The following is a 23,304-nucleotide window of genomic DNA, read 5'->3' on the forward strand; positions in this document are numbered from 1 at the left end:
TTACACCTGTTGGTTACCTATGCGGTCGGTTCATCTCTAACAACAGTGTATAACTTGCACAGGGGGGCTCGCAGTGTGTGGAGGGCTCTGTGTGGGTGTATGGAGGGCTCTGTGTGGGTGTGTGGGGGGCTCGGTGTGGGTGTGTAGGGGCTCTGTGTGGGTGTGTGGGGGGCTCTGTGTGGGTGTGTGGAGGGCTCTGTGTGGGTGTGTGGGGGGGCTCTGTGTGGGTGTGTGGGGGGGCTCTGTGTGGGTGTGTGGAGGGGCTCTGTGTGGGTGTGTGGCGAGACTCTGTGGGTGTGTGGCGGGGCTCTGTGTGGGTGTGTGGAGGGCTCAGTCTGGGTGTGTGGGGGGCTCGCAGTGTTTGTGAGGGCTCTGTGTGTGTGTGTGGGGGGGCTCTGTGTGGGTGTGTGTGTGTGGGGGGGGCCCTGTGTGTGTGGGAGGGGCTCTGTGTGGAGGGGCTCTGTGTGGGGGGGCTCTCTGTGGGTGTGGGTGTGTGTGTGTGTGGCATTTGCGAGAGATTAAGCTATTGGCATTGTAAATGACAATGCCATTTATTTATCGGTTTTCAAAACGAAAATACATAAATAAAAAAATAGTCATTTACAATGCCAATAGCTCTAAATTTTCCAAAGGCAAAACAGTTGCATTGTAAATGCTTGTTCCTGATGTTGAGGAGAGTTTGGCACCTTGCTATTAACGTCTGAATTGATCTTCACCATCATTCAAGGGCTACATTATTGTGTTTGTGGTTTTTCTCCTAACTTGGGTCATTTTAGGAACTTGGCACGTTGCATTTGTACTTATATATCCTGGACTTCACCGTAGCTACTGGGAGGAGTTGTTCTTTCCTCGTGCATTCAATAGGGAGGCTCAACTGACTTTTCAGACCAAATGCATTCATTTCAGTGTATTTTGAGATGGCCTTTGATTCCTTAAATTGGGGCATCCTCTTCCATGTTCTCTCTTTGATTCATTTTGTTTCATGATTCCTCACTTATTTTGGGATTTTATATAAAACTGCCTAGACCTATGTCCAGGTGAAAGTACCCTATCCCCATACTTCCCCACTGATTGGCTACTCAGCAGGGATGTCTCTGTTCTGCCCTGCTGTGCACCCTGAGTATAGTGTCCTTTGCAGATTGGATTAGGAGGGGATGGTTTGGTGCAGGGTGTTTAGTGAGAGGGAGAAACCAAGGACTGCCTTTAAAACTGATGATTTGCCCCTCTTCCTAAGGCACTCCGGGTGGATGGGACAGAGGCCAATGGAAATGCAAATCAATATGATGAGGTATCAGGACTTGTTATTAACTGGATAAAAGGGTCATTGTGCCAGTACAAAGTGATGCTCAAGCAACTCACTGGTAGTCCAGGTTAATGATACAATTAGATGACTTAAAAAACTTGGGAATTCATATTACAATGTATAGCAAAGTAGGATCTGCTTCTTATGGTTACCTCCACTTTTTGCTGGATGTATTTCTGTTTTTGACTAGTTTGACTCAGATCCTGCTAATTCGGACCCCGTCTATCTGCTTTCTCCCTAAACTGTTATGCTATGTACTTAGGTACACTCCAGATTGGATACTCGGGTACGCTTATCAGTCCCTAGTATATGGTACCTATGTACCAAGGGCATAGGTACCCCAGAGGTCTCGCATGGGCTGCAGCATGTATTATGCCTCCCATGAGAGACCATGCAAAATGGAACGACAGGCCTGCCATTGTAGCCGGTGTAAATTGGTGCATGCACCACTTACTTAAGATATAGGTTAACTATATGTAAGGGTAACTGCACTTAAAACCTATAAGTCACCCCTATAGCAGGCCATTACAATTCTGAAGGCAGGATGCTTGGTTCTAAGTGAGAGGGTGCTCCTGCATGGGCAAGATACCCCTGCAGCATATGGAGTCCATTCTCCTGGGTTGACAGTGAAGCAGCCATATACTAATATAGAGGGGATTGCGTGATCCCACGATGACCATCTAGAAAACGGCTGCAAAAAACCCTATTGTGTTTGGTGTCAAACATGTTGGAATCATACCACCACACCATTACTGAAGTGGGAGGTATGATTCCACCCCCCGGAAAAGCACTCCATTAGGTTCTCATTGTTCCCTGTACCAGCCTCCTAGTCCCGTACAACACAAAATGGTTGCTGCCGATCAGAGACACATTTCTGCCAACCTCGAGCAGGGGAAGGCGGAACAATAGGCATCGTGTTACAGGGAGGTGTGACCACCTCCTAGACAGGATTTAGTGTATTAGGGCTGGGTGGGGGCACTTGCCAGTGCAGGAGAGTCTGCATGAGGGGCACATTTGGTGTCCCTGTGCATAGTCCAGTTCAGAACCAGTCCTGGGAACCATTGGCTCCTGATCTGGGGTAAAATTGGACAAAGGACATGGGAGTAACCTCCCCCTGTCCAGACCCTCCCCCTGGGAGGGTCCCCTGAATCTTCCCAACCCTTTCCTTAGGGTACTTAAGGGCTTACCCAGGTGAGGTGTAGATCCCTAGATTTGTTGTGGACAAGATTCAGAACTGAAACCACTGCACTTCGACCGTCTGAGCACACTGGACTTCGCTGGACTTCATTTGGCCTGACTTTGTCTCCCTCTCAGTCTGCTGCCTCGTCTGTGCCTGTGCACCATACAGTATCTGTGTAGGGCCTGTGGAGCATTGAAGACACCTGAAGATAATCTCCCTTGGAGTGAAGGAATCACTTCCCTGCATTAACAGGCATCACAAAACTGCTGACTGGTCCCAAGCTCCTACAGCCCCCGAAGGGTTCAACAACACAGGAGGTGGGTTTCTATGTTCCTCAAGGCCCGAGCTGTCCTCTCACTCAATTTGAGGTCAGATTCCACCGTGGGGGTTGCAATATTTGAACCCCTGTATACCGTGTACTTTTGCAAGTGCAAATGCTTGATGGCAATTCTGCAGCAAGTGCATTATGCTCCAAGTAGCCCCAACCTCTGACAACTTCTCCTGCAAAGATCTTCAACCACACCACACTGTGTGTACAGTGGCCTGTTGTTTTGTAAAGCTGCCCGAGGTCCTCCTGCGACTCCGGTGTCTTAACCTGTGGGTTCTGCAGAGGGTAAACAACATCTTCTTTGGGCTCCTCCAATTGCTCTAGGCTTGGTCTAACTCCTCTGCTTGTGGTGAGTCTCCTGAACCTTGCTGGTCCTCTTCCTGCAACTTCTTTACTTCCTGTGGGGGTTGTTTTTGCCAATGTTTGTTGGTGCTCCCGCCGGACACCGACCCCTCAGCACTCGCCATCCTTCGTGGGACACCTCACATCTGGCCCCTGGTTGTCCTCAGCGTCGCCTGGTCCCCGCAGTTGCAGAGTCAAGATCATCAACATCTATCCTAAAGCACCCGACATTGGTGGGCATTCGTCTACCGAGCCCCTGGTCACTCTCAAGTGACCCAGACTCTGTCCCCTCTGCTTTCAGGTACACTTCATCAAGAATCCATGTATGGATTCCCACAGACACTTTTTCCTCTGTGGTTCTCCAATCTTCTGTCTTCCACTGGGTTTCCTCAGGGACCATTAAGAACGGTCCCTAATCTTTAAATATCCAACCACAACTTACACGTAGAGTTGTACAGAGCCTGCAGTAGGGTTCTCACACTGCATTGGCCCTCTGTGGGGTCCCTGTCTACTTACCTTGGGTGGTTCCTTGGGTCCCCAGCGATTCTACAACCTCTTGACATTGTCCGGACTCGAGTCGTGGTTTTTATACCACTTTATTACTATATGGTTATTATTGTGTGCGTTGTGTATATCTCCGTGTGGGAGATACTAGAGAGTATTATGTAATAAATACATATTTTTATAAATACCTTGTGTGGTTTTCTTTTCATTTATTTTATACCATAAGATTGCATTCTGGTAAAACAAGCTGCTTTACACTCCTTCAAGACTAAGCTTGAAGGCTGGTTGTCTGAGACCTCTTAAATCATGAGTTTTGTCTGGACTGGTGTAAGGTGCCCACTTACATTTGTGGACATCACAAACCAGGCCAGCCTCTCTCAAAATGAATCTTGAGAAATGTTGTGAGTTCAATGTAGCTAGTCTCCTGTTAAGGATAGGGACAGACATTTGGGGATGGAATATACTGGCCTTCACTATCCTTGGTAGAGTGGCATTATTTAAGATGATCGCAGTCTTGAAAATACTCTATGTACTCCAAAACTACCCCTATGAGAACTGACCAAGTTTCTTTGAGGTAGGATCTGCTCACATTTGTAATTTACTCTAGGCCAGTAACCAGCCCACTGTGTCCAGTAAGTGTATGATGGAATACTTGGAATGGCAGACATGCAGATTTATTATTTAGTGGTGCAGCTCATTTTGATTGATGACTGATTCTCCGGTCTATCAAGACATCTCCATCCACCAGTTGAGATTTTACTTTTTTGAAGTTCCAGCTTTGATGAGATTCCTGTACTGATCTAAAATACCATCAATGCTCCCTGCAGTTAATAGGGTTACACTAGATTGTTGATGCAACGCTTTCTGATGGGTGGACTGGATGATAGGGTCATGCGAGAAATTCCATTATGGCATGGAACCTGGCTGACTTGCCCAGAAAAGTTGGCGGTGTCATGGTGGAACTACATCAGCATTTCTACTTTAGGAAATGTATAACTAGGGAGGCATATGAAATTATTGGAAAAGATGAACGAGTTCGCTCTTCATGACTCTCATTTCTACTAATACCAGGAACTGAAGTACGCTATTGAAATTTACTATGCAAAATTACTAGCTTCCCAGAATGTAGTCTTTTCGAAGCCAAGGTTACATTCAACTACTGGGCAAGAACGCATTTCACAGACATACTGGTGCTTGGTGATAAAAAACGCGGAATTTATTTGAACCCTCTAATCCAGCTAGGAGAAAGATATAGAGGGGCAGATTTACAAGCCCCTTGCGACACTTTTATGCTGCTGTTGCGTCACTTTTGTGACGCGTCGGCGGCGTAAACAATGCACCATGTTGCGACTTATTTACAACGTGACGCATCTAGGCATCTAGGCAGATGCGTCACGTTGTAAAGCCCTGTGCCACATGAAACCTGCATCAGGTTTCATGTGGGCGTTCTGTCGCAAGGTGGGCGTTCCCTCGCAAGAAAGCCCCGTAAAACTGACGCAGTGAAATCTACAAGATTTCACTGAGTCAGTTTTACGACACTGCTGCGTCAAATCCTTGCGACTTATTTACAACGTGACGCATCTAGGCATCTAGGCAGATGCGTCACGTTGTAAAGCCCTGTGCCACATGAAACCTGCATCAGGTTTCATGTGGGCGTTCTGTCGCAAGGTGGGCGTTTCCTCGCAGGAAAGCCCCGTAAAACTGACGCAGTGAAATCTACTAGATTTCACTGAGTCAGTTTTACGACGCTGCTGCGTCAAATCCTAACGCCTGCTTGAAGCAGGTGTAAGGAGTGACGCACCACGTTGAGTATGGGCGGCCCCTGTGCATGGCAGGATTTGCGTTGCGCTTGCGACTCCAGCAATGCGCCGCCCATACGCCACAAGATGCGTCACGCATCTTTCCTTCCTTGCACCATGGTGCGCCGCATTGTAAATGCGGCGCATCTGTGGTGGCGGAAGGAGGGGATTGCATGATGCATCTGTTCTGGCACATCCCTGCTGATTTGCAGAGATGCGCCAGAACATGTAAATATGCCCCAGAGTCATTAGATAAAGGTGCTTAAAGTGAGGTAAAAATTGATCCTCAAGAGTTGGTGATTTTAACCTTCCTGGCTCTTTCACAGTTCGGTCATCTTCATAGAACATACTACACCCAAAGAGGCTGTGGAAAATGTCAAGTCCAACCCTGAATTGCCTAAGATGGCAGGGTGCAGTTGCAAATCTTCTTCATATAATATGGGTGTGTCCAACAAATTAGAATGTTTAGCTAATTACCCAAGATAAATGGTGCAGTTCACCTGAAGGGGACCCTGGCAACTCTGGGAAAAAGAGGACACCATGGTGATTAAGCTTGTTACTGTGTTTAATGTAACAATATCAGAGAAGGTCCATGCATATTGACTATGGCAAACATTGCAACATGCTAAATCAACCAATGTCTTCTCTGGGATCCTAAATATTGAATCTTTCACTTGGCTGGGTTGGAGGAGGCAGTGTCTGCTTGAATATATATTTGTGGGAAATATGGATGCAAGGAAAATGCACTTTAACTCCAATACCTTTCAAGGCAAGGAAATACAAGGTCTTTGAGATCATAAATAGAGACCAATTGCAGATGATCTGGAACCTTCAAAGGAAGGCAAAGATCCAACCCCGGCAGCTGGTGGTTAAACTGTATGTAGGTTCACACTTCAGATGGCAACTAAAGTCATATATCATTATCAGACAAATAGCTAGGTGCCACTAGTTCCATGCAGGAACTTGCAAAACCAAACGTTAGCTATAAGAGAAAAACTTTCCTCTTGGCTTACATTTAAAGACCTCAGCACACTTTTGACTAGACTCTTAAAACACAAAGATGCCACTGTCGAGTTCGAATCAAATGAAAGAGCAAAGACAAGTCAAGATGCAACGCAAGATGGTGTGGATCTGATAAAGAAGCGCCTTTGAGTCACACTGATGATGTTTCAGTTTTCTCTCCCTCTATCTTCTCTAGTTTTGGCTCTCTTGAATGTTGACTATCAGTCCTTAACGCTCTCTGTCCACACTGATCCCCTTCCCTCACTTAGGGGACACAAATAAGACAGGGAGAGGATTGGTGGTGGGAGGTGAGAGTGGACCACACTCCAACAGCAGCAAGACTAGGTGTCGTGGGAAGAAGGGCATGGGGTTGGGGAGCAGAGAGGAAGCAGAGAGCAGACACAAAGGGAGTATGGGATGGTGTGAGGTAAAACAACAGAAACCAAATGTACAACCGTTCCAATATAAAAAAATAACATATGTAAATTGTGCAAAGTCAACAGGTGATAGAATAATCTCAAACTATTCTTCTAGGTGTGACACATACTCTGATGTGTTTGCTGCAGTAATTTATAAAACAGACATGTCAGTCACAGCCTCCTGAAATCATAGGCTAATTTTAGATTTGAAGACTTATCTCACAGTAAGAAGGGTTGATAGTGAGGCATTGGGTGTTAACTAGTTAACTCTGACATGGGTACTGGGACATTAATTAATGCCTTAGTGCCTTGCCAATTTTTGGTGGCACTGGAGAGGAAGTTGCATCTGTATGATGTGCAATCTGGTGATGCAGGAGGCGGGGTTTAAAAGCTGACTACACTCAACCAGAATGTCCTTATAAAGACATGATCGTTTCCCTCCCCAGAATGAGGTTTTGTCACTTGTGTCACTTCCTTCTTTCCTCCTTACACCGAAGGGTACAGAATTTGTGACAGATCAGGCACGAGGACTTTCCAGACGCTCCCCGGCCTGTCCACTGCTGCTTCCTCCTTACAGCTTCAGGAAGGTACATGTACATTTATTTGATCAAAACCTTTTTAATTCGTCTTCCATTTGTTGTGAATTGGGAGGATTTTGTACTGCTGAAAGCACCTGTAAGTTTTGGTGGGGCCCTCCATTTTAAGAAGATAAGTTAAAGCTGCAGCAGTTGAAGCGCACAGGAAGTTTGTGGTCAGCCCGTGCTACAGCAGGCAGTGAGCAAGTGCAAAGCTATAAGATTGAGATAGTCAGTGTGTGGCGGCTCGCGCTGGTTTAAGGGAGAAATCTGAAAGACTTCTTTCTTATCTTCTTCATGCTTTCCAGTGTTTTCCGTTCCATTTAAGAGCACAGTAACATCAGATCAATATTAAAGACGTGGACATGGCAAGTCATTAATCTTGGAGAGGCTGCGCAATTTAAATTAATTGTTCGTTAGAAAAAAAAAGACAAATTTTCTGTATTTACTTGTTCTAATTAAGGTCGGCCACTATAGGCCCACATTAATCAGGTTACCCATTGACCCCTTGTGTATTACATGTTTATTTCAGGACAGGCGGCTTGAAAAAGGTGCTTCTTTAAACAGGGACATTTATATTGAAAATTGTAACTGTATTAGAGGACTGTGCAGTTTGCTTGTTGGTAGAATAAAATATGAGAAAATGATCTGATCAAGAAAGTAGAATTTTAGGAAGAAGAATTCTCTGCTTTATTAAAAAGCACACATTCTGTCGGTAGATGAGACACATTGTTGAAGCTGTTCACTGCATGGTGCAGCTTTCAATGGGCATGATTGGGCTTAGAATGTTCAGGTTTCGGTATCCTTCTATCAATAGAAAGTTGATTCAAAATTGACTCCTTGTGCAGATTTGTTTTGCAGCTGTCCCTATGATGATGGAAACCCATAATTCACTGGACTCTGAATAGTTTCCATATTTCACAGGTAGCTATGAAATATTGCACATTCCACAGGTACAAGTGAAATATGGCCTTTATACCACCCATACACACATTGAGATGTGGAACAGTGTGCTCTCTTAGTCAGTGCTTTGGGAGGGGTAGGTTAAATTGGCGTTGAGGATCTTCACAAAAAATCCTTTGTGTTTTTGAGGACTGGTTTGAAGGTGACCTGGGATTGGTGCTCTTAGCTCGAGTGCAATATCCATCCATTCAAAGGTGTGTAGGAGATGTGTCTTAAAGCGGAGCCTCGCAATTGGGGTCACAAGGGGTGTGGGATCACAAGGGATGGTTTTGGGGTGTAAATCAAGTTGCTTTTGGGTAAGCTTAAAACAAACATGGGCAGATGTGAATATGAGAACGAGAAAGATGCACTGAACCAGTGATGGAGCCTGATTAAGAAGCTAGTCCAGTACTCAAACTTAGTAAGACTGTGCCTTTCTTCATAAGAGTTTTAATTAACAAAGTTAAACGTAAGGCTCGAAGGGAAGGGGTTTTAAAATCAAGTACGTGGATTTGGGGGAGTGAAGGGGGTTATTTGATTGTTTAGGTGTGTTACCCTGTCAGTAGACTTTTCAAACTGCGGTACACTTTGCATCAAATCGCGTAGAGCTGGAAGCCAGTGTTTGTTGAAATTAGATAGAATTGCAAGGTACCGATGTTAACATGAAGTGGTGCCAGAAAAGCAACACCTGGTCCATTATCCATACCTATCCCCCCTACTGGAGCAACTGGAAACTCTGCTAAACTCCCACAGGATCCATATTATTTGTCCCAAACACAGACAATGAACAAGAACTGTGAAAGAGATTGATGGGGGGTGATTGATTTGAGGCAACCGAGCTCACCGTGTCTCATCAGTAAAAGAATACACATTTGGTTTATTTTGCATTGTACACTAGAGGTGCACCTGCTACCGAACATAATGTGTCAAATATGTTGTATGAATGCTGACCCTAGAAACAGACACCTTATAGGTATTTCTTACAAGTAGGTTATTAATAAAAATAACTGTGTAATTTCATCTCGAAACAAGGAATTGTCTTCAAAAGTTCAGAGCATGCCTCTCTTCAGCCTCACACAGGAGCGGAAGTGATGAAACAAGGTGGGGTGGGTTGTTAAAGGCTAATTACTTCGGGAAGTCCTCCTCAACGAACACACACACACCCACACACACACTCTCTCCCTCTCTCTCTGTCTCTGCATCAAAAAAATCCCAAACAGGCAAGCCTGAAAATGCACTCTGTCACACACAGTGTCCTAACACGATGAATACACAGAGTGCTTTCACACTCATCAGTTTCGTCACTCGCTACCATTACACACGCATAAGGCCCACCAACGTCTGTCGCTTCTCTCACTCGCGCAGCTCACACTTGCTGTTTATAGCACACTCGTTTAATATTGTCACACGTTGTGTGTCTATTCCCTTTCTCCGACGTTTAGAGTACGTTGCCTCATTTTCACTACGCCCCCTTTTTTGCCACTTGTCTCTTCACGTTTGTGGCACGGCCCTCATCCGCGTGCTGGGTGCCCCTGCAGCTAAAAGGAAGTGTCGAGCAGAGCGCTTCCTCTTTGCCAATTGGCATTGGAACATTTGCGGCTGCATCTAAGGTTACACAATGTCAACGCGTTGTCTACTACACCTTCGTGACACTCACCAGGCAGGCCCCCACACCCCTTAATTTATTGAATAATTTAGAAGTTTTCTTATAGCGTTATCGACGTACAAAGTGTTGGTAAGGCTTAATTTGTAAAAGAAAGAGCACCTGTGCCTGAAGCTCTGCTCAGAATGCGGCGGTGTGTGCAATTTAACGTCGGTGCGCCGAATACCAAAGCTGAATAGGCTAAAATCCACCCCCTGACTCTTAAATTCACTACCACACACTACCTACGAATTCATCTCGCTGTTGCACCTTCCAGCTTTCTTCCTTCGTGACAGTTTTTCTCTCCCTGTCTTCCAATGTCGTTCTGATTTGTGTGTTTTAGCCTCTCATGGTCTCAGTAAATCTTTGATGTGGAAAAATAAATGCTGGTCCACAAAATAAGTGCTGGTGGCTCCACCAGAACCCACCTGCTCAAATTAAGCACTGGTAACCCCTGCACACACTCTTCACAGATTTTCAGTGTGAATAAAGGAAAGTAAACTGATAGATTAGCATTACAAAATCGTTTTAATATCACTTTGTAGTTCCCAATGTGGACTTTTTGGTCACTTTATGGGTTCAGGAGTAGCATGCCATGCTACTTGCCAAAAAAGCGCTTTAACACCCCATCAGAGGTGACAAGCGCTATATAAATGCAAACCTTTTTCCCTCTTCTATGACTAACATAGCCACCACTTAAATTCCTTTCATATTTTACTATACTAATTCAACACCAATCCTTTATGGGTTCTGGAGTAGTATGCTTACTACCCCTGACGAGCACTTCAACACCTCGTCCGGGGTAGTAAGCAATATATATAAATGCAATTACTTTGGAATCATTTACTGTGGGCCCAGTTTCCCCATGAGAGCCTCATTTTGCCCATTTGATTCTCAATTTTTCCTCAGTTCTCATAATTCCGATGGTGGCCTTTCCGAATTAAGGGCCCAATTTAGAATTTGCTGATCAGCTTTGTAAACATGTCAGAGTACTTTGTCCAACAAACCTTCAGTCTGCCTGCCTCAATCAGTCGGGTGGACCACCAACTTTCTGTCAAAGGAACTCCGGTTAGTTCCATTGACAAAAAATGTTCTCCATTTACCAGGTGGAGTAAAGGCCATTACAGGAAGGACATGTGATCCCCCACCCTAATTGGGGTGGCCTGTGTAATTTCAGTTTTTTCTGTCCGTCACCGCATTGTAAAGCCTGGCTTTGAGGGGTAGGAAAATAAATATTTACTCCCACACCCTTGGGGAAAACTCCCAGTGTGTGGGGGTCATTGCTTTTTTGCTTTTCTGAAACAAACTTCAGCTTTGGAAGATTGTTTCAAAACATGAAAAGTTTAGAACAGTTTGGTAAATGGCCATTAAAACCAAGAGCAGCCATCCACCAAACATTTTCTACATTAAAAGGAATCATAGTAATCAAGGGAAGGTGTCAACACACTTGTTTTTTCCCTAAAAACTCCTCCCTTAATCTACCGAGGAGAAAAACTCTTTCTTTTGTATGAAATAGCTCTCACCCAGTGATCCATACAGTGGCATGCTTCATCATATAGCTCTCTCTCGGCCCTCGAGGGGACACATGGGCCCACATGCATCATTGTGACATTTTGCACTTCCTAATTTGCGAAAAATAAGGAATCGCAAATAAAGAAGTGCAAAATGCTATGCATCATTATTTTCAGTATTCATTTGTGATTCGGTAAAAATCACAATTTTTACCGAATCCCAAATGAATACCGAATTCTTAAGTTAATTTTCCCAATTCCCATTGATTCCTATGGGCCAAAAGGCCCATAGGAGTCAATGGGAATTGCGAGTGGCACTTAGAAAATTTCATGGGTGCGGGGGGGGGGTCCAAAGGACCCCCCCATGCACCCCTGAAATGTATTTTTCGCATCATGTTTCACACACACATGTCCTAAGGACATGTGTGTGTGAAACATGAATGTTGAAAAAAAAACATTTTAAGCATTTTAAACACTTTTTCCAAATTTACCGAGTGGTTCAACCACTCGGTAAATTTGGAACCCTAATTGCGAATTTCCACTTGTCAAAGTAATGATGCATTGCTTTTAAGAAGTCGCACATCTGCGACTTCTTAAAAGCACCCGCAATTTTAGAACTCGCAACAATGTTACGAATTCTAAAATTGCTTCATGCATCCCAAAAAGCACTTTTGCATTCGCAAACGGCCGATTTTAAGTAATCGCACCGTTTGCGACTACAAAAATGCTTGATGCATGTGGGCCTAAGTGTATTGGGAGGGCGGGAGGGATCTCGAAAAAAAAATTGTCAACACTATATACTAGTCTAAGATTTCAATGTGGGTCAATAAGGCAAGATTAACACCTTAGCTGCTTCGAACGTTCAGCACCCAGTGCTGAACGTTCGAATAACGAGCGCTGGCCCGTCGGCCAACGGTCGTGCGCAGCACTGGGGAGGTAGCGCTTGTGACGACCGTTGGCCGACGGCAGCGCTTAAGGCGTTAAAAAGAGGAGGTGATGCCTTTGAGGTTCTAGTATTCGAGTGTCTACTTTGATCTACATGTTTCAGCCACATTTTTGCCAATTTGTGCTCATATGGCTTTCCTCAGGACCAGTTCAGGTCACTGGATTCCCTTGAATCCTTATGTAATCACTAATTCTATTAAACAAATTCTGCTCAGTCACATCAATTCGAAACATTCATACAATCCGATTCAGGTTGACTTCTCTGTATTCTGAAGGTAGAGAAAAGGGAGGAATAAATGCTTTGAGTAGCATATACATTCTTGTTCTCATGTTTTTCTTTTATGATTTTTTGGCTTATTGTGCTTTTTCTCACATTCACAATTTGTGCAACCATTCCAGTGTTAGGTAATCATGCACTTCCAAAAGACAAAGTGTGACCCCAACCTACATCCTTCATTGTTTTTTAATCATTTATACTTTTCATGAACCTAAGGTGTTAATGGATATATTGGTGCGTTTTCACAGAGATCATTATTGACATTAACTTTGCTTATTTGAGTCCAGCAAACCGGCAGTAGGCCATAGCTGGGTCAACAGGATTCTTGTACATCCCTGATGCCACGGCCACACAGCTTGCTTTCTACACATGTATGGTCTGTTCCATCATTTTTTATATGACTTTGGTGATTTTGGTAGTGGGGTCATATTTGCTAGCTGTTATTGGCATACCTACGGTGGTACTTCTGGCATTTTTGTCAGAGTTTGATCATTAACATCTTTCACGATATTGCTCACACTGCTGAGGGTTGCCATTTTTCTGACATTCTTGCAACACCTGCACAAATTTGGAGCTACAGTTGCACCACATTATCACAGTCACCATCTTGGTAGTAGGCAATTTGTTGCCACTGACTTGCTGCCATCTCATTTTTGTGATCCAGTCTCCAGCCATTGTGGTCAAGTGCTGAGCACTTGCAATCCTTTAAAATCCCTTGATGCCAAAGGAGAGCCCATCTGCGTATGTCTGTGCATAACACACTGAGCTAAATTTGACAAGTGAGCTTACCACTCCTGAATCCTTGTTATCCTGTTTTCTACACTTCCACCAGACAGCATCAGGACAGTATAAGCAGAAACTGTATACCAAACTGGCCTCTTGAGTATAGTATTCTCCATCTTAAAGTTATTCTGTGTGTTGTGAGGTTCCTAGTGTGACACAGATGTGTAATTGCTGACAATTGTGCCTTGTATGAAATGCAGCAGTTGTTCCTCATGTATCCTTATCTATTAGATGACAGCTCGTGGATGACCTGGTACCTCCCAATTTAAAATGTGTAAAAAAGACAGTGCATACGCAACCTGAGACAGGGTTACAGTGATTGGTCATTCACTTTTGTTAGTCTGAATTGACAGGAATGAAACACAAAATGATACAGAAACGTGACATTCTTCTTGGAAAATCGGTCCATATTTTATAACTTTATCCTAATTTATCAACCTCCAAATTCAACACTAGCTACTCTCCCAGGCATGGCTGTAGAGATTGAAATATGGTCAATCATTGACTATAATCCAATTTTCTGGGTTATACAAACATGTGGTTTGAGGCACCTGCTGAACTTTGTAAATTATTTGCCAACTCATGATACATGAGTTTTGAATCCATTTATGTTGTCATCCACGCCCTTGAAGCACATTTTTTCACACTGCGCAGAATGGCTATTCCTTTTGTAGGTGTGGGGTTGTGGGGTCCTGTTCAGCTTTAGGACCCACGAGAGGTCCAAATGAACAGCAAGCCCAGCTACTATCTTTCATACAACTGGAAAGACTTCAACCTTGACTTAGTGGCCCCTGCCCATTTCATGACCGTATGAAATCAACAACATCCCTTCTCAAAAGTAACCAAGTCAAGCTGTTTCTCACTAAAGGAGAACCACCCCCTTGGTGTCCACTGAATTAATAAATCTTAAACTTACAGTACACAGAAGAGAACGAAAATGATGAAGATACTATGCTTCTGAATTGAAAACAGCGCACCTTGCACTGGTCACTACATATATAGCAAAGATCAATTAGGTCAACATTTCTTTCTCGGATCATATTAGATAGGCCACAATCCTTCTAAGCAATTCTTCCACATATTAGCTGAGCTCCAGCAGCCATTGGCCTCACAAGTCACTGCATAACCTCATCAGAAGCTCTGTGATGGCATTTCACAGTTTTTGACTAAATCTCCAACACAGGTAACCCTATTTTTTCTGAGAACATGCCAATGGTAGGTAATCTGCCCACAGTTCATTTAACCTATCATTGTAGCATAGGGGCGGAAGTATTTACATCTATACAGAGCAGGATCTGTCAATAGCTTTTAAAGGAAGTGGTCCTTCAAGTTGCCCCCAATACCTTTGCTACACTAAATGTATGAAGCTTTGGTTTCCTCTTTTTAAAAGTGTTGTCACTCTTCGACAGGTTATTTTTGCTGAAATGTAGACACTGACAGTAGCAATACTGTTGCTAAAGAAAGTTTCTTTGGATCCCTTGGATTAGTACACCTTGTGTCTCATTTGACTTCTGCAAATTCTGGGTAGGTTGATAGAACACCTAGTCTTGGGCCAGCTGCAGTTCCTTCGGGGCAGCGGGGAGAGAAGAAGTTGGGCAAAAAAAAAAAAAGAAAATCCATTTACCTGCAGCGCCGCTCTGCTCCCTCTGCAGGACGCCTTGTTCCTCCTGCTCCTGGGAGCCTGGAAGTGGATGGGCCGAAAGGCACAGGTCCCCCACCCAATCCAGATGCTGCTCTCTAGCACGAGAGCAGTGACAGGATTGGTCTGAGCAGCCTCGTTTGGCGCTCAGACGGTACCTGGGAGGCCCTGGGGTTTCTCCAACTTGGCTGTAAAATACAGCTGGGTTGCAGAAACATAAGTGCGCATGTGTCTTTGGCCGGCCTAAGACAGGCGGCCAAACACACATGTGCACTTGTAAGTGCACAGTACTCCTCCCTGCCATGGCCTGGCCTCGCCCCGCCTGTCGGACGTAAGTAATTCTGACATAGATAAATAAAACGATGATAACAGCATGTTATTATCGTTTAAACTATCATCAGCTGGCAGTGGGGCAACACTCATCCGCCATTATGGAGGAGCAACCCCTTATGCTAATAGGAAATGGCACTGTAGTAGTGCTCAGGAGAATACAGAGAGCCTCTCTGGATGCATCGCTGGGAAAAAATAGCAAGAGAAGAAAGCAAGAAAGATGCTCCACGTTGTAGGTGACAGATAAAGAAGATAAAGACAGAGGCAACCAGAGAAGGGAGTGTCTCTGGCCCTGCAGGAAAGAAGAAAATACCACGAGAGGGTAACACACTATCCAATAATGACACTGCAAAGACAATGTAAAGGTTCAATGATAGAAAGGGGTATCACTATAATTGCAGGAACCCCAGGAAGGTGGCTAAGTGAGTTAAGTGGCCATTGCTGAAACGTGGCTATAACCCACCGCTCATGAGTCCTGTGAGAAATTGGGTTGTTGGTTGAGGAGGGTGTGAGCTCTTCTTAGGCAAGACCACAAGTCAAGTTACTAAGTTAACCTGGGCTTAACACTCTGGTAGCTTGGCGCAAAAGCAGCCAGGCTTAATGTAGAGAGCATGTGTAAAGTATTTATGCAGCACAAAAGCAGTAATCAAAGTCAAAGTCAAGATCTTTATTGTTCACAGCGAAAATAGGCCATAACAATTACCAGCAAAATTTAAAACACAACCTTTATGTTTCAATGATTTGAGAGATTGTAGGTGGTAGCAAGCCAAGGAGAACCCTTCTACAATTTAAAGCAGTAATAAAATGACAAAACAACACATGAAAAGTACCACACCAATTTTGAAAAATAGAGTAAATTTTAATACATTATTTGACACCAAAACAATACAAATTCAATTAGTGATATAGGGAAAATACACTTTTAACGGTTTAGGTAAAATAGTGATCAAAATCACAAAGCATCAACTGTGGTTATCTGGTCGTGCCAGACCCGGAGAAAGTCACAAATTCAGGCCATCAGCGATGGATTGCGGACCGGATACAGGAACCAAGTGCCTTATGTCCTTGATGCAGGGTGTTGCGCCATACAGAAGTGATTCTAAGGTGTGATGAAAGGGCCTGCGTCAGTTTGCGTTGCACTGTGTTTTACTGTGTTGGTTCCAATAGGGAGCTGTGAGTGCTGCGATGAGAGGTCCTGCGTCGAGCGTCGAGTTGTGCTGAGTTGCTTCCGTTCTGATGGGGACCACAGGTGGGCTGGCAGAGCACCTTTAATGTCACTTCCAAGGGCCCAGGACTAGGAAGACACCACATGGGGGTGGGGTCAGGACTCACAGCAGGCAGAGTCCATGTGCAGGGTTCAAGATGGTTGGAGCCTTTTCTGTCCCTGAGGCTCTGATCTAGAGGCCAGCTAACTAGCCCTTGCATCTCTCTGGTGGTCCTGTCATTACCCAGGCAGCAGAGTAGCAGAGCATTCCTTCGTCTAGCAGGGCAGCAGGGCAGCAGGGCAGCAGAGAAACTGGGCAGTCCTTCTTGCAGCAGAGCAGCAGGGGACCAAAGCTGTCCTTCTTCACAGTATTTTACAGTTCTAGAAGTGGTCTGAAGAGTGGGTTTGCGGATCCAATATTTATACCTGGTGCCCACTTTGAAGTGGGAGAAGTTTCTGGAGTTTCACCCTATAGAGGTGTCTGGAATTTCCTGCCTCCCTTCCTTGGTCCCAGTTTGCCTGTGGGCAAAATAGGCTAGTGTCAAGTCTTTGTATGTGAACTAAATCAGTCCCTTTGAAGTACCAGGGTTAAAGGTGACAGTTTGGCCCCCTACCAAGTCAGAGATGGCCCATCCTGCCAACACACAGACCATCTATTGGGATGTTAAGTGGGAGGAATACACAAAGGCTAACTGCACACTACACCTAGTCATGTGATCCAGGAACAGGCCGGTGGACACCAATAGGTTAGGACAAGAAAATGACAACTTTATAACAGTGGTATTTTCAGAATTAAGACCTAAAATCTGACTTTACTTTTGAAGAGGATTTTAATTCACAATTCCTCAGACAGCAAACTTGACTTTCCTTCCTGCTCCCCATAAAAAGTTATTCAGAAAAGGGGGTGGTGATGAACAGAGTGTCTGAATTAAGCAGACCACTCTTACCCAGTCCAAAGATCAGGGCTTGATCCATCACCGTTATTTATCTCACTGCACCATCCCAGCTCAGAACCTGGCTATATGCAAATCAGTCTGTCCCTGGCCCAGTGCATCATGGGAACAGGGCAGACTAAACTACCAAGCCAATTCTTCACCAGAAAGGAGACAAGCTACCGGGGACCGGTTTCTGGCATTTCAGCCGTCTTCGGCCCGGCTTGCTTGAATCCTGATGGTGCAGTGAGAAAGGGACTCATGTCTGAGTATACCCTGCCACACCTATAGTGGCCAAAAACGATTCAGAAAAGGGGGTGGTGATGAACAGAGTGTCTGAATTAAGCAGACCACTCTTACCCAGTCCAAAGATCAGGGCTTGATCCATCACCGTTATTTATCTCACTGCACCATCCCAGCTCAGAACCTGGCTATATGCAAATCAGTCTGTCCCTGGCCCAGTGCATCATGGGAACAGGGCAGACTAAACTACCAAGCCAATTCTTCACCAGAAAGGAGACAAGCTACCGGGGTCCGGTTTCTGGCATTTCAGCCGTCTTCGGCCCGGCTTGCTTGAATCCTGATGGTGCAGTGAGAAAGGGACTCATGTCTGAGTATACCCTGCCACACCTATAGTGGCCAAAAACGATTCAGAAAAGGGGGTGGTGATGAACAGAGTGTCTGAATTAAGCAGACCACTCTTACCCAGTCCAAAGATCAGGGCTTGATCCATCACCGTTATTTATCTCACTGCACCATCCCAGCTCAGAACCTGGCTATATGCAAATCAGTCTGTCCCTGGCCCAGTGCATCATGGGAACAGGCCAGACTAAACTACCAAGCCAATTCTTCACCAGAAAGGAGACAAGCTACCGGGGACCGGTTTCTGGCATTTCAGCCGTCTTCGGCCCGGCTTGCTTGAATCCTGATGGTGCAGTGAGAAAGGGACTCATGTCTGAGTATACCCTGCCACACCTATAGTGGCCAAAAACGATTCAGAAAAGGGGGTGGTGATGAACAGAGTGTCTGAATTAAGCAGACCACTCTTACCCAGTCCAAAGATCAGGGCTTGATCCATCACCGTTATTTATCTCACTGCACCATCCCAGCTCAGAACCTGGCTATATGCAAATCAGTCTGTCCCTGGCCCAGTGCATCATGGGAACAGGGCAGACTAAACTACCAAGCCAATTCTTCACCAGAAAGGAGACAAGCTACCGGGGACCGGTTTCTGGCATTTCAGCCGTCTTCGGCCCGGCTTGCTTGAATCCTGATGGTGCAGTGAGAAAGGGACTCATGTCTGAGTATACCCTGCCACACCTATAGTGGCCAAAAACGATTCAGAAAAGGGGGTGGTGATGAACAGAGTGTCTGAATTAAGCAGACCACTCTTACCCAGTCCAAAGATCAGGGCTTGATCCATCACCGTTATTTATCTCACTGCACCATCCCAGCTCAGAACCTGGCTATATGCAAATCAGTCTGTCCCTGGCCCAGTGCATCATGGGAACAGGGCAGACTAAACTACCAAGCCAATTCTTCACCAGAAAGGAGACAAGCTACCGGGGACCGGTTTCTGGCATTTCAGCCGTCTTCGGCCCGGCTTGCTTGAATCCTGATGGTGCAGTGAGAAAGGGACTCATGTCTGAGTATACCCTGCCACACCTATAGTGGCCAAAAACGATTCAGAAAAGGGGGTGGTGATGAACAGAGTGTCTGAATTAAGCAGACCACTCTTACCCAGTCCAAAGATCAGGGCTTGATCCATCACCGTTATTTATCTCACTGCACCATCCCAGCTCAGAACCTGGCTATATGCAAATCAGTCTGTCCCTGGCCCAGTGCATCATGGGAACAGGGCAGACTAAACTACCAAGCCAATTCTTCACCAGAAAGGAGACAAGCTACCGGGGACCGGTTTCTGGCATTTCAGCCGTCTTCGGCCCGGCTTGCTTGAATCCTGATGGTGCAGTGAGAAAGGGACTCATGTCTGAGTATACCCTGCCACACCTATAGTGGCCAAAAACGATTCAGAAAATGGGGTGGTGATGAACAGAGTGTCTGAATTAAGCAGACCACTCTTACCCAGTCCAAAGATCAGGGCTTGATCCATCACCGTTATTTATCTCACTGCACCATCCCAGCTCAGAACCTGGCTATATGCAAATCAGTCTGTCCCTGGCCCAGTGCATCATGGGAACAGGGCAGACTAAACTACCAAGCCAATTCTTCACCAGAAAGGAGACAAGCTACCGGGGACCGGTTTCTGGCATTTCAGCCGTCTTCGGCCCGGCTTGCTTGAATCCTGATGGTGCAGTGAGAAAGGGACTCATGTCTGAGTATACCCTGCCACACCTATAGTGGCCAAAAACGATTCAGAAAAGGGGGTGGTGATGAACAGAGTGTCTGAATTAAGCAGACCACTCTTACCCAGTCCAAAGATCAGGGCTTGATCCATCACCGTTATTTATCTCACTGCACCATCCCAGCTCAGAACCTGGCTATATGCAAATCAGTCTGTCCCTGGCCCAGTGCATCATGGGAACAGGGCAGACTAAACTACCAAGCCAATTCTTCACCAGAAAGGAGACAAGCTACCGGGGACCGGTTTCTGGCATTTCAGCCGTCTTCGGCCCGGCTTGCTTGAATCCTGATGGTGCAGTGAGAAAGGGACTCATGTCTGAGTATACCCTGCCACACCTATAGTGGCCAAAAACGATTCAGAAAAGGGGGTGGTGATGAACAGAGTGTCTGAATTAAGCAGACCACTCTTACCCAGTCCAAAGATCAGGGCTTGATCCATCACCGTTATTTATCTCACTGCACCATCCCAGCTCAGAACCTGGCTATATGCAAATCAGTCTGTCCCTGGCCCAGTGCATCATGGGAACAGGGCAGACTAAACTACCAAGCCAATTCTTCACCAGAAAGGAGACAAGCTACCGGGGACCGGTTTCTGGCATTTCAGCCGTCTTCGGCCCGGCTTGCTTGAATCCTGATGGTGCAGTGAGAAAGGGACTCATGTCTGAGTATACCCTGCCACACCTATAGTGGCCAAAAACGATTCAGAAAAGGGGGTGGTGATGAACAGAGTGTCTGAATTAAGCAGACCACTCTTACCCAGTCCAAAGATCAGGGCTTGATCCATCACCGTTATTTATCTCACTGCACCATCCCAGCTCAGAACCTGGCTATATGCAAATCAGTCTGTCCCTGGCCCAGTGCATCATGTGAACAGGGCAGACTAAACTACCAAGCCAATTCTTCACCAGAAAGGAGACAAGCTACCGGGGACCGGTTTCTGGCATTTCAGCCGTCTTCGGCCCGGCTTGCTTGAATCCTGATGGTGCAGTGAGAAAGGGACTCATGTCTGAGTATACCCTGCCACGCCTATAGTAGCCAAAAACGATTCAGAAAAGGGGGTGGTGATGAACAGAGTGTCTGAATTAAGCAGACCACTCTTACCCAGTCCAAAGATCAGGGCTTGATCCATCACCGTTATTTATCTCACTGCACCATCCCAGCTCAGAACCTGGCTATATGCAAATCAGTCTGTCCCTGGCCCAGTGCATCATGGGAACAGGGCAGACTAAACTACCAAGCCAATTCTTCACCAGAAAGGAGACAAGCTACCGGGGACCGGTTTCTGGCATTTCAGCCGTCTTCGGCCCGGCTTGCTTGAATCCTGATGGTGCAGTGAGAAAGGGACTCATGTCTGAGTATACCCTGCCACACCTATAGTGGCCAAAAACGATTCAGAAAAGGGGGTGGTGATGAACAGAGTGTCTGAATTAAGCAGACCACTCTTACCCAGTCCAAAGATCAGGGCTTGATCCATCACCGTTATTTATCTCACTGCACCATCCCAGCTCAGAACCTGGCTATATGCAAATCAGTCTGTCCCTGGCCCAGTGCATCATGGGAACAGGGCAGACTAAACTACCAAGCCAATTCTTCACCAGAAAGGAGACAAGCTACCGGGGACCGGTTTCTGGCATTTCAGCCGTCTTCGGCCCGGCTTGCTTGAATCCTGATGGTGCAGTGAGAAAGGGACTCATGTCTGAGTATACCCTGCCACACCTATAGTGGCCAAAAACGATTCAGAAAAGGGGGTGGTGATGAACAGAGTGTCTGAATGAGAGCTTTCTGCTTAATTCAGAGACTCTGTCCCTCACCACCCCTTGTTGTAAATATTTTTGTCCACCCTAAGCGTGGAAGGGTATTCTCAGATGTGAGACCCTTGCTCATTGCACCATCAGGATTCAAGCAAACCGGGCCGAAGACGGCTGTAATGCCAGAAACCGGTCCCCGGGAGCTTGTTTCCTTCCCAGTGTAAGAATTGGCTTTTGTAGTTTGGTTTGCCCTGTTCCCATCATGCACTGGGACAGGAACAGACTAATTTGCATACAGCCAGGTTCTGAAACTGGGATGGTGCAGTGAGCTAAAAAACGGTGTTGGATCTAGCCCTGATCTCTTGACTGGGTGAGAGCTTTCTGCTTAATTCAGAGACTCTGTCCCTCACCACCCTTTGTTGTAAATATCCCCATAAAAAGTTAGCACTTATTAAATATAATTAGGTAATCCAATATTATCCTATGGGAGAGGTAGGCCTCACAGTAGTGAACAAACAATGTGTGAGTTATTCACTGGCAAGACATGTGAAACTTAAAAGTACATATTCAACTTTTTAATTACAATGCACCATGCGCTATGGGCTATTTAGGGCATGCCTTAGGGATGATTTATACGTATAGAAATGGGAGTTTTAGTCTTAGAAAAAGGGTTATTTTTGAGAAGTGGAACTGGCAGTTTAAAACTGCAGGCAGGCTGCAATGGAAGGCCTCAGACATGTTTTACATGGCTACTTAAGTATGTGGCACAATAAGTACTGCAGGACCACTAGTAGCATTCGATTTACAGGCCCTGGGTTATGTTATACCACTTAACTAGGGACTTAGAAGTAAATTAACTATGCCAATCAGGTGTAAGCCAAATGTACAATATTTTATGGCATGAGCACAAGCACCGTAGCACTAGTTAGCAGTGGTAAAGTGCACAGAGTCCTAAGGCCAACACAACTTAATTCAGAAAAATTGGAAGGGTAAAGGCAAAAAGGTTGGGGGAAGGCCGACTTATGGCTAACAGGTCTAACAAGTCTGTATTCAACATGGTCCACTCAGCCTTTCATGCTTTCAAGGAGTATATAGGGACTCAGCGAATACCCTTAAAATGGTGAAACACTGCCCATTTAGAAGTGTGAAGTGAGGCTGAACATATATATAAGTACTAGGCACTGTAGAAACAATGGGCCATAAATGTCCTAACACATAAAATTAACATTGCCAAACGCAAAATATGAATGTGTTGACAATGTCTACGGCTTTTTAATGAGGAGCATGCTCAAAGAGAGAAAGAAAGTCCTCTTTGCTTTAAAATAGTGTCAATGTCCATGGTACTCCTGGTTTATTTTGTCTCTTACAGGTACTTGTAGGGCTAATGTCCATATTGCATCAGGAAAACCGAATAAAATGTGTTATTAAAAAAATAGAGTCTTGTCAGTGTTTGCTAATGCAGCATGTAGAGATACAGGTCTCATTGCTCTGCCATTACCGGCGCTTAAATTGGAATGGAAACAGTTATCAAAGGT

The 23,304-nt window shown here is 45.3% G+C and overlaps 1 protein-coding gene across 1 annotated transcript in view; it reads left to right on the forward strand.

Moving 5' to 3' along the window:
* The first annotated feature begins 7,321 nt into the window (after positions 1–7,321).
* Positions 7,322–23,304, forward strand: part of LCP1 (lymphocyte cytosolic protein 1) — a 203,954-nt gene continuing 187,971 nt past the window's right edge. Inside the window, exon 1 of the mRNA XM_086935004.1 lies at positions 7,322–7,464. The gene's annotated coding sequence lies outside the window, so the exon portion shown is untranslated. The remainder of the gene's footprint in view (positions 7,465–23,304) is intronic.

The sequence above is a fragment of the Lissotriton vulgaris genome, chromosome 8 (genome assembly GCF_964263255.1).
Source record: "Lissotriton vulgaris chromosome 8, aLisVul1.2, whole genome shotgun sequence".
NCBI lineage: Eukaryota > Metazoa > Chordata > Amphibia > Caudata > Salamandridae > Lissotriton > Lissotriton vulgaris.